The sequence below is a fragment of the Bos indicus genome, chromosome 10 (genome assembly GCF_029378745.1).
Source record: "Bos indicus isolate NIAB-ARS_2022 breed Sahiwal x Tharparkar chromosome 10, NIAB-ARS_B.indTharparkar_mat_pri_1.0, whole genome shotgun sequence".
NCBI classification, from domain to species: Eukaryota; Metazoa; Chordata; class Mammalia; order Artiodactyla; family Bovidae; genus Bos; species Bos indicus.
Window position 1 is genome coordinate 101,110,843 of NC_091769.1, and position 12,514 is coordinate 101,123,356.

The 12,514-nt window shown below is 46.9% G+C and overlaps 1 long non-coding RNA gene across 1 annotated transcript in view; it reads right to left on the reverse strand.

Annotated features, from left to right (window-relative positions):
• Positions 1–4,372: 4,372 nt before the first annotated feature.
• LOC139185424 (uncharacterized) overlaps positions 4,373–12,514 on the reverse strand; it is a 72,187-nt gene continuing 64,045 nt past the window's right edge. Inside the window, exon 4 of the long non-coding RNA XR_011569053.1 lies at positions 4,373–8,028. This is a non-coding gene — a long non-coding RNA (uncharacterized lncRNA). The remainder of the gene's footprint in view (positions 8,029–12,514) is intronic.

The following is a 12,514-nucleotide window of genomic DNA, read 5'->3' on the forward strand; positions in this document are numbered from 1 at the left end:
CAAAGATTTCTGTCCATGGAGATTCATCACAACAGTATTTGTAACAGTGAAAACTGGAAACACAAATGTCTAACAATAGACTGGGTACATTAATGACGGTCCGTGTGGCTGATGGACTACCATGTGGCTATTGAATATCAGGCTGAAAAGAACACTTCATCATCAGAGAAAACACCTCTAGGAAGTGACAAAAGCAGCTTGCACACAACATATGAGCATGATGCCAAACTTTATAACAGACCATAGACGTTGTGTAGTCACTAAGTCGGGTCTGACTCTTTCGTGAGCCCATGGACTGCAGCCCGCCAGGCTCCGTGTCCGTGGGATTTCCCAGGCAGGAATGCTGGAGTGGGTGGCCATTTCCTCCTCCAGGGGGTCCTCTAGACCCAGGGGTCCACACCGTGTTTGCCGCACGCGTCTTCTGCGTTGCAGGCAGATTCTCTACCTCTGAGCTACCAGGGAAGCCCACACAGAGAGAGTACTGATGCAACTTGGCGGGAAAGCTTGGATTCGCCCAGTGTATCCACGGTCGTCATGCGAGCGCACGTCTGTGTGAGACCCCCGCCCCCCAGATTGAGGAGAACCTAGTTTCAGTGGATGGTGTTGTAAACTCTGTAATAAGACTAAGATAAAGAATGAAAATAAGTTCCTTTTTCTGATACTATCAAAATGACATAAATATTTGAGTTTAACGAGCCATTCTCAGCGTTCCAGATTTGAAAAGGCTTGGAAGGAAATTATATTTTACAGCTGTAAACTGATCTCAGCATGCTGAGATTTCCACATTTAACTCCTATTAATGCTTCTCAATGCCAGCATGAAAACGTATACCTTGGACAATCTTCCTCAGTGCTATTTCTTACAGGGAGCTGATTAGAAGAAATAAAGTCAGAGACGAAATAGGCAAAGCCTCTCTGGACAAACACTGAAACAGGATGTTAGAGTTGATTCGTTTACTACTTTCTGCTACTGATAAATGCTAGGATACTGACAGAGGAATTACCCAAGTGAGAAAAATAAGGGACCCCAAGCAAGGAGCGATCCTTTTTCCCGGTGGTTCAGGGTAACGGACTTTGAAAAGACTATAGTGTGCATCCTTGCTTGTGAAACACTTCTCTGCTCCTTCAAGTTACACGTTGTTTGTAGCAGGTTTGGAATACACACACCAAATAGATTCTACAAATACAGAGACGCCGTCATTATTGGTTTTGTGCTTTAGTTTATAACGGAATTAAGTTATAAATGTGCTTTTAATAATGTGCTCTTGAACAAGTCACTTGGCCCATCAAATCCTCCTTAACGTCCTCAGCAAACAGTTACCGGACTGAGGGGAATGATTTCTGAGATTCCTTCTAGCTCTGAAATTATACAGCAAGCTATTGACTTGCAAATTAAAAAAACTTCAATCTTTTAGATCAGAGGTTGACAAACTATAGTCCAGCCACTCTGGAAGGCTGTTTTTTTTGTTTAATAAAGTTTTATTGGAACACCAGCCACATCTGTTCCTTTACACACGGTCTATGGTTGCTTTCGTGCTTCAACAGCAGAGGTGAGCAGTTGCAGCAAAGCCCACAGGGCTCACAAAGCCTAAGGTACTTACCGTGGGCCCTTTACAGAAGATCGCCAGTCTCTCTCTTGGGCTTGATTTACAGATCTTTTTACACATTATATAAAGTTATTCTTCTTATTCTTTATATACAGCAAATCTTGACAATCACTTTTAAGGAAGATTTTATAGATTCAGATAAAATGCCATCCAACTTTTCAATAACATGTATAAACCTCTGTATTAGATTTCCTTTTACTGTAACTCAGGTGTCTCTCTTAACAAACAACTTTCCAAGTGTTTGTATTATTCTTGCAGATCTCATAAACCATGCTGAATCTTATAAACATAACCATGAAAGTGGAAATAAAAAGCTCTAGTCACTCAGTCATATCTGATTCTTTGCAACCCTGTGGATTGTACCTTGCCAGGCCCCTCTGTCCATGGAGATCTCCAGGCAAGAATATTGGACTGGGTTGCCATTTCCTTCTCCAGGGGATCTTCCCAATTCAGGGATCAAACTTGCAGATTCTTTACCATCTAAGCCACCAGGGAAGCCCAAATATAATCATATATTTATATTATTTTTATGTAACTTACAACCAGTCATCCTAAAGGATATCAGTCCTGACTATTGATGGAAGGACTGATTTTGAAGCTGAAACTCCAATACTTTGGCTACCTGATGTGAAGAGCTGTCTCCTTGGAAAAGACCCTGATGCTGGGAAAGACTTAAGGCAGGAGGAGAAGCGGACGACAAAGGATGGGATGGTTGGATGGCATCACTGACTCAATGGATGTGGGTTTAAGTAAACTCCGGGAGTTGGGATGGACAGGGAGGCCTGGTGTCCATGGGGTCGCAGACACGACTAAGCGACTGAACTGATGATGACTGAACTGAACTTACAACTATTGCTATAATCCTGTAACCATTATGTTCCCTTAAATGTTTCAATACTTTATATAAATGTGGAAAGGTTTCAACTGAGAAATCAGAAGCCTAAATCAATTATAATTTTTCAGAGAACAAGACTGACCTATCTAACCAAGAGGTTAAAGTCTCTTAAGCAAAAATGAACTGATATGAACAGATTCCTTCTTGAAATAAAATATATATATGAAAGATTGGATCCTCTTCTGCCAGCAATGCCATTTATGGATGCATCAAGAGCACTATTTGTTTCATGATATTCCATACAACATGATTTCTGACCAAGAAAAGAATATTACTGCTAGAAAAAAGCGGGTGGCTGACCTCCATGCGACTCACTGACCTACCTGTGTGACCATCACTCCGAAGGCTGCCAGGCAGAGAGGGGAATGGCCAGGGGAGGCAGCTGGAGCCATACCTCGCAGGGTGTTCCTTCTCCGTGTAGGAGCACGTGTGGGTTCTCCTACAGCAGATCTCACAGATCTGGAAACCAAGGGCTGGAAATGAAGACAGTACCTCTCATTATGAAACCTGATGCTACATACGGACTTCCCTGGTGGGCCAGTGGCTAAGGGTCCATGTCCCCGACTCAGGGGCCCAGGTCTGATCCCAGGTCAGAGAACTAGATCCCACATGCCACAAATGAAGATCACCAAGATCCAGCGCAGCCAAATAAACAAATAAACATAAATGTTCAAAAAATTGTGTCAAAAATAAAAGCAAAAAATAAACCTAATGCTATATAAAAGCTTTTTAAAAATATTTTTATTTACTTATTTGTTTGTACCGGTCTTCGTGGTGGCGTGTGGGATCTAGTTCCCTGATCAAGGATCAGACCCAGGCCCCCTGCACTGGGAGCAAGGAGTCTTAACTACTGAACCATGACGGAAGTCCCTGTAAAAGCTTCTCTTTGCCCCATGGGATGTGGAGCCGCCACGGATTTGGAGGTTTGTGAACTCTTCCAGCAGGGAACACATGGTTCCACTGGACTAGAAGCTGAGACTCCCACCCAGTCATCGTTGAGTTCTTTACTTTCAGGGATAGTTAAGGTCACTGCTACACACTGAGGACCCACAGATTCTCTGGAGCGCCTCCTAGGACCGCCACAGCCAGGGGCAAAAGTTAGAGAAGATTTCAGCCATCTTGGAATGGCAACCCCCTCCAGGATTCTCACCTGGGAAATCCCATGGACAGAGGAGCCTGGCGGGCTACAGTCCATGGCATTGCATAGAGTCGGACACGACTGAGCAACTAACACTTCCACTTTCTTTCAGCCAGCCTAGAACTCAAGATCCCTGGGAAATAAAGGTTTAGATCAGGCCTCTGGGCAAGGAAGCCCGACCCACTGAGCAGATCTGCAGGGAGCAGAGACTGCACGGCAGAAGGAAACTGTGAACACCAGCTCTGGACTTGTGCCCCTGGCAAAACCGAGGGTCACGATGGCTATCACACGCCTTTCTTGCTCGTTATGGATCATGTACATATGTAATCACTTCCCTTTCCCCCTTCCCTTTGTCCCTACTGTTTTATAGATCATTTCTGGGCATGATTAACAGTTCAGCTCTTAGGTTGTGGAATGTCAATACTGGATTGTGGGGACGTCCCCAGTGGTCCCGTGGCTAAGACTCCGAGCTCCCACTGCAGGGGCCTGGGGTGGACCCCTGGTCAGGGAGCTAGAACCACACGCTGCAACCGAAGATCCCGTGTCCCACCACGAAGACCCAGCACAGCCAAATAAAGAAATAAATACTAAAAAAAATAAAGAGTGGATTGTGTTTGGGCTACAGGGAAAATGAAACATCCCCACAGATACAGGAAGTCTGGCCTTCCTTCGGGAGCCGGCACTGTCGTCAGGGAGCATCTGCTGTCACTGCCGTAATTTGTTTTTTGTTGCTCCTGCTTCGCTTTTCTTTTTGACTGCATTGCGGGGCTTGTGGGATCTCAACTCCCCACCCAGGGATAAACCCAGGCCTCCAGCAGTGAGATCGCGGGATCTCAACTCCCCACCCAGGGATAAACCCAGCCTCCAGCAGTGAGATCGCAGAGTCCTGACCTCTGGACCAGGAAATTCTCCATTATTGCTATGATGTGGCGGCTTACACTTGGGAAGAAGAGTAGTGGACAGGAGGATTGGCCTTTCCAATCTTATTTTCACATGCCTTCCTTGACTGCAGAGGTGGGAACACCGCAGACTCAGTTTTCAGACTTCCCTGAAGCAGACTTCTGGGGATAACTGAGGTTCTCACGAGGCACCGGCACAAACCCAGGTGGACATCTAGGTTGGGCGGTTTCTGCTGGTCGGCAAGATCCAGGAGCCACCAAGGCCAACAGTTAACCCAGCTGACGGGACTCGCCTGGCCGGTGTCTGGACTGCTCCCTTCCACTCCTTCTCCCTGCCCTCCTTACTCAGAACGTCTGTTTCACTCCTGTCAGAATTCTATTTGCAGATAGTTTAATAAATTAATTCAGGCTAAGTAAACTGGTGACCCTGGAAACAATGTTTTAATATTGATAATAACTCTGACGAGGACAGCCACCACTGACTAACACCATTGATTGTTGATTGCATGCCAAGAGCTTTATAAGAATTGTGTTATTTAATTCTTAAAAATAGTCAAATTTAATGAACTAATTGCTATTATCTCAATTTTACAGATGAGAAAACTGAGCCCTTGAGTTTTGTTTTGTTTTTTAACCTTGATTAAAGTCACATAGCTAGCAAGCATTAGAACCAGGACTTGGTTCTTAGCCTGAGTTGAGAGTCTTGTCTCCTCACTACTACACTACATCGCCTGTTCAAATCCTGTGGCGTGATGACAGAATATTAGCTGACCTTGAAGCTGGATGGGAAAAAATATATGAAGATTTCAAGATGGGGGATTCTTCTAGCAACGTGCTGTTGCTCCATCACTTCAGTCGTGTCTGACTCTTTGTGACCCCATGGACTGTAGCCCACCAGGTTCGCTGTCCATGGAATTCTCCAGGCAAGAATACTGGAGTGGGTTGTCATTTCCTCCTCCAGGGGGTCTTCCTGACCCAGGGATCAAACCCACATCTCTTACATCTCCTGCAACGGCAGGCTTATTCTTTACCACCAGCGCCAACAGACACATTTATATTTTCCCAAGATTGGGAGATCTAAACATACGTTAAGAACTAAACCAGAACGCTTTGTGGTAACACAATCATTTCTAAAGAAACAAGTGTTCTGGACTCTATAGGAAACATGAATATTTAAAGAAGGGAAAAGGTACATAGGTAAGTGAGCAAAAGTAGAGAAATCTGAAAAGTAGAGAAAGTTAGTTTATTCATATGATAAAATGTTTTATTAAAGAGCTCATGTTATAAGCTTCTAAAAGATTAAAGAAGTATAGATAAAGCAGTAGTAAATCAAATTTAATGCAGCATTAGATAAGAGGCTGGTAGCCAGTAATAAGGCTAAGATGCTCAAAGCTTAACGTCACTGATTATCTGAAAAAGAAAGGTGAGCATGCAAAATGGATCCTGTGTTTGACAAATATTAGGTTCCTAAGGAAACAATAACCATGAATAAAAAGGTAGAAACCTTGTAACACTGGAAACTAACTGGAATGCCCATACAGAGATCATTTTCACATTAGGAAACACTGCAGAAAATCTAGTGAGATTCTCAACACTCACATATTCTTAATAAAATGCAGTAACTCTCCAAAATGGTCCATGAATTCTGAATGAAGCTTGGGCTAACTCATGGCTATAACCAAACCTCTACTTACCTACAGAGAACAACCATCCAATTACATGGCTCAGCTGATCAGTTCTATTTGCCACGCCAGGCATATGTGCATCCTCACCAGTGTCTTGATCATGTTGGTCTAAGCTCATAATGAAGAATCAGTTCAGTTCAGTCGCTCAGTCGTGTTCGACTCTTTGCGACCCCATGAACCGCAGCACGCCAGGCCTCCCTGTTCATTACCAACTGCTGGAGTCTACCCAAACCCATGTCCATTGAGTCGGTGATGCCATCCAACCATCTCATCCTCTGTCGTCCCCTTCTTCTCCCACCTTCAATCTTTCCCAGCATCAGGGTCTTTTAAAATGAGTCAGCTCTTTGAATGAGGTGGCCAAAGTATTGGAGTTTCAGCTTCAGCATCAGTCCTTCCAATGAACGCTCAGGACTGATCTCCTTTAGGATGGACTGGTTGGATCTCCTTGCAGTCCATGGGACTCTCAAGAGTCTTCTCCAACACCACAGTTCAAAAGCATCAATTCTTTGGTGCTCAGCTTTCTTTATAGTCCAACTCTCACATCCATACATGACTACTGGAAAAACCATAGCCTTGACTAGACAGACCTTTGTTGGCAAAGTAATGTCTCTGCTTTTGAATACTCTGCTTTTGAACTCTGTCTGGGTTGGTCATAACTTTCCTTCCAAGGAGTAAGTGTCTTTTAATTTCATGGCTGCAGTCACCATCTGCAGTCATTTTGGAGCCCCCCAAAATAAAGTCAGCCACTGTTTCCACTGTTTCCCCATCTATTTCCCATGAAGTGATGGGACCGGATGCCATGATCTTAGTTTTCTGAATGTTGAGCCTTAAGCCAACCTTTTCACTCTCCTCTTTCAGTTTCATCAAGAGGCTCTTTAGCTCCTCTTCACTTTCTGCCATAAGGGTGGTGTCATCTGCATATCTGAGGTTATTGATATTTCTCCCGGCAATCTTGATTCCAGCTTGTGCTTCTTCCAGCCCAGCATTTCTTATGATGTACTCTGCATATAAGTTAAATAAGCAGGGTGACAATATACAGCCTTGATGTACTCCTTTTCCTATTTGGAACCAGTCTGTTGTTCCATGTCCAGTTCTAACTGTTGCTTCCTGACTTCTGTGAAAAGAACTTCTGGGTAATGAATGTGCATAATCAGACATTATGAAAATTACCATATAAAAATTAATGTTTGCAAGTGCTAATATTTTACTATAAAATATAGTTATTGTTTTCTACTATTCTAACATTTAAACTACCAAATCTGAAGCAGATTTAGCAATTCACCTCACGCGCAAAAAGAGTCCTTATGTGCATCCATTTTTTCTCCAACTTTATACCTCCTGTTTTTCACACATCCCCCTTTCTTCCAGTTAGTGCTAGACATAAAACTATTATTTTCAGGTGCTTGATTTAGCTTTCTGAATGCAAAATAAAGGTTCTGTTTTGATACTGGGGGGAAATATACAAGCACACACATTCATATATATGATCATTTGCCCAACCACAGTTACATTTTCAAACTAAAAAGTAGGTAAAAGTGGTTTTCTAAGAGACTAAATAGTCTGGCAAAATGAAGGATAAAAAAGTTCCCAGTGAATGATCCATTAGAGTGGAAAAACGTCAGCTGTGAACATGCTTGTGAAATACACGGTGGAGGATTCTCCTTCTGCGATTATGGTCGTTCTTGCCTCCAGGTTCAAGTGTTGCTCAATCAGCAAGGTGTTCAATTCACAGTGATTGCTGCGCGTCTTCTTGTTGGTCAAGACAATGCATCATCTCAGCCTCGACGCATTTACCATAGAAACGACTGTAAGAAACAGAATTTTGATTTAAATTTTCCGCTGGCAGGAGATTGAGAAAAATACATGCAAGAGAAGATTCCATTTGAAAAGCTCACATTCAAGTTAAGTCCAAAGAGAACGCATCTTTCTGTACCTAATGCAGTCTTGGCATTACATAGCAAGCCTTTCTCGCTCACAGCCCTTGTCAATTTGATTAAACTCACAAACACGTGACTACCTCCGCCTCTGTTAAAAATACTCAAGCCGGAGGATGACTGAAAGTCGTGGGGCTTTGTCTCTGTGCCTTTAACAGAGCAGTCATAATACAGAATACTAGCTAGAGGCGTATACGTTTAAATTTAATACCCCACAAGTGAATTCTCCAAACGCAGCTCAAGGCAGGGTGGGACTGAGAAGAATGCAAATTCACGTCCGGAGTCCGGACTCTCCTCCTTTCAGGCGTGAGCATTTTCAGCTTAAGATGGCCTTCGTGAAACATGATCCTTATTAGCAGGGTGGTTTTAAAAGGCTGGTTTTGGAAACCATGTTTTCTGCATGTTCTCTTTACAAGATGAAAGACCCTTCAGGTGCAACACCCGAGGGAAAGGACGGGACCCTAGACCGTGTGTGTGCGTGCCTCTTGCGCAGGTTGGGTGGGAAAAGGTCCTGCCAGACTTCAGAACCAAACAGGTTCTTCCTGTCTAGACCCGGCCCGGAGGACCGACCCCGAGCCCACGAGACGGGCTGGAAAGTCTCCAGGCCTTCAGCGGGCCCTGGCGGCGCGGGAGCAGGTCGGGATAGAGGCCGGCTTCGCGGGGCCGGCCAAGGTAGCCGACAGCGTGGGTCCCCCGGGCCGAAGCGAGTGCCCTGGTGGCGGGAGGGACGCCGCCCGGATGTCCACGCTGGGCCGGGAGCGCCGGCCTCCCGCAGGCGCCGCCGGCGTCGGGCGTGGCGGACGCGTTACCATGGCAACGGCGGCGCCTGGTCCCGCCCCTGCCACGCCAGGCCGGGGGGGGGGGGGGGGCGAGGCTGACGTTGCTAGGAAACCGGCGGCGGGCGTCCGCCTTCGCTGCCTGGGGTCCTGCGGCCGCCCCTCGCCTATCTATCTCAGCCCAGACTAGGGGGCGCTGGACGGTGGAGCCGCGTGGCGGTCCGGTGTCTCGTGGCCTTTCTCCTCTGAGGCCGCCGGCCCTTCCAGCCGGGATGACGTCCGCCTGCCGATTGCTTGGGAAAGTATTGTGTCCTGTGCTTGGGGGGCCAAAGGGAACGCAAACGCTTCGGCCTCTCCCCCCGCCTGGCTCCGTAACGGCTGCTACGTTCCCGAGCCCCACTGGGGACGCTTCATCTGCTCTTCTTGCCCTTCCAGAAGGAACCACGTTTGAGCTTTACTAGGTCAAGGAGCAGTGCTATGCACTCTGCCTAGATGGACTCATTTTCAGCCTTGGGAAATGGGATCTAGGGAAGGCAATGGCACCCCACTCCAGTACTCTTGCCTGGAAAATCCCATGGACGGAGGAGCCTGGTAGGCTGCATTCCATGGGGTCGCGAAGAGTCGGACACAACTGAGCAACTTCCCTTTCACTTCACTTTCATGCATTGGAGAAGGAAATGGCAACTCACTCCAGTGTTCTTGCCTGGAGAATCCCAGGGACGAGGGAGCCTGGTGGGCTGCTGTCTGTGGGGTCACACGGAGTTGGACACGACTGAAGTGACTTAGCAGCAGCAGCAAGTTGGTCTGAACAGGGATAAAACGTGGCCAAGGTCGAAGAGCTGGCTGGGGTGCAGCCAGGATTTGAGGTCCAGGCTTGCTAACTTTGGGTCCCTGCTTTTTTATAATGCTTAAGTGTCCTCCTGCAGCTGCCTCTTGGCTAGCACGTTATCCTTTGCTGTCCAAACACCACACCGACTGGGACACGCTGTCTGGAAATGGTCTGACAGGGCGATTGGAAAACTGAAATCAGAGTTGTCCAAAAACCGGGGACATGTGTTTTACATTGATGTATCACTGATAATTTACAGATGTTCCTGTCTGTACTATACTAATGCAATCGCCACTTAGGATCCTCAAGATTCTTACTAAGGGAAGAAAATCTTAAAGAATTTGCCAAACCCCAGATGGACTTCTGGTAGGTATCCCATGCTGGGCTAGATACGGTAGGAGATTTATAAACTTTTTTTTCCTAAACAGTGTTCACATAGAGTTTATGTGCTACTAGGGAACTGTCTCGGAGAAGGCAATGGGACCCCACTCCAGTACTCTTGCCTGGAAAATCCCATGGACGGAGGAGCCTGGTAGGCTGCATGGAGTCCCAAAGAATTGGACACGACTGAGGGACTTCGCTTTCACTTTTCACTTTCATGCATTGGAGAAGGAAAAGGCAACCCACTCCAGTGTTCTTGCCTGGAGAATCCCAGGGACGGGGGAGCCTGGTGGGCTGCCGTCTATGGGGTCACACAGAGTCGGACAAAACAAGCGACTTGGCGGCAGCAGCAGAGAACTGTCTTGTTTTGTCAAGGATTTCTATGCAAGTAGTTTTTAAGGACATGCTTCCAGGAGAAACTAGGAAGGGAAGCAAAACAGGGCAGGAGACTGAGGCAAGCAAGGTAGCAGCTTAAGCCTCAGCTGGGTCTGAAGGCAGCTCTGGAGTACAAATTACACAGTGAACTGATCGCATCTTGAAGGAAGGGAGCTGGGATTCTATGGCTCAGACAGTAAAGAACCTCTGCAATGCAGGAGACTGGAGTTTGATCCCTGGGTTGGCAAGATCCCCTGGAGAAGGGAATGGCCACCTACTCCAGTATTGTTGCCTTGGTCTGAGGAGCACTTTTGGTTCTAGAGTGAGCCTGAGTGCAGTGGCCACGGTAGATTAAGGTCGGAGGTGTCAGCCATCAGGAGAGAAGCGCCCAGAAGCTGGGGGAAGGGTGCCGTGGACCAGTGAAGAGGCTCTGAACCGATCTGGGCAGAGCGCCAGAAGCATCCACCACAGCCCACCCCTGTAACACTCAGATTCATATGTCCTCACGTCAAGTCTCGGTCTTGTCACAGTCGTTTCAAGATTCTAACTGGTCGCGAATCTAGTGGGACAAAGCACAGCCCTTGCTGCTGCCCCTGGCCCCAAGGTTGAACCTAAGATCCATCACCTCTCGTCTCTACCATCCATTCTAGGCTCCTTTCAATCTTCAACTAGCCTTTCTGCCCGTCTAGGGGTTACTTGGTGGAGTGACCCAAATCTTCCTCCTTGAGTGGCCTGAGCTCCCTGCCACCAGGTCTTTATCAGGCAGTGGTTGGCACAATTGCCTGTTTGCAGATAAAACTGGGGAAGAGAGAGAGTCCAGTGGGTCAGCTGAGTGTCAGACGTATTCTTCCCCAGTTAAGTAGCAGGCAGCCCTACCTTCTTGCGATGATCAGGGTCAGTTACCTCAGCCAGTGTGATCATAGCTTTCTTCGCCCACACTGAATCCAAAATGGTCGGACTGCAGTGGTAGCTTTAAGCTTAGTGTGAAGTTCTCTCCCTCTAGGAGCTAGAACCGCTACAGCCTTAGAATTACGAAGACAGGAAGGCTGCATTCCCCAAGCGGGTCACCAGGAGTGGCAGCGAGCCAGGCTGCTCCTCTTTCTACTCCTTGGTTACCAGACCCATGTATTCAACTCCCTGGAGACACAGCAAAATAGAAAGGCTATTGGTTTAAGGCACATGCAGTGACCTGCAGATTGGTGCCCCAACCTCACAGGGTACCGCTGCTCAGTTGGTGCCTTCCTCTGCCCTCAGAAGGCAGGTAAGTACGTGTTAGAACGGTGTGTATGTTGTGCCATCCGTGGATCCCCTTGTCATTTGCCCACTAGAATAGCTTTCTTTGGGGCAAAAAAAAAAAAAAAGATGTTTTGTGGGATTCTGTGTTTATAAATCAGACATTCTGAGACTTCACATAGTGACTTGCCAAAGCACTGTGGTCAGGAAAGGCAAATTCATACCATGTATTTGTATCAGTCTCAGTCAGAACAAAATGCTCCCATTGCGAGGGTGAAAGGGATCCTACATAACTAACTTACCAGCAAAACTCTGGTTTGGCTTCCCAGGTGGCACAGTGGTAAGGAATCCTCTTGCCAGTGCAGGAGATGCAAGAGACATGGGTTCGATCCCTGGGTTGGGAAGATCCCCTGGAGAAGAGAATGGCTACCCACTCCAGTATTCTTGCCTGGGAAACCCCTTGGACACAGGAGCCTGGCAGGCTACAGTCCATGGGGTAGCAAAGAGTTGGACACGACTGAGCGACTGACCACGCACACAAGACTGGTTGGTCTCCTCAAGAAATGGCCCTATAGAGGGGACGCAGAGTCAGTCTCTGGCAGGTCAGACATTGAGCAGTGGCAACAGCTACATCAGCTGTGGTGACAAGGCGCCCAGGCTTTTGGGCTCACTTGTATGTGGCCTCCGTTTGTGTTACCGTGGCTGTTACATCCGCGAGCCTTTATGACTAGGACTGAGGTCGAGGACAGCACATGCTGGCTGA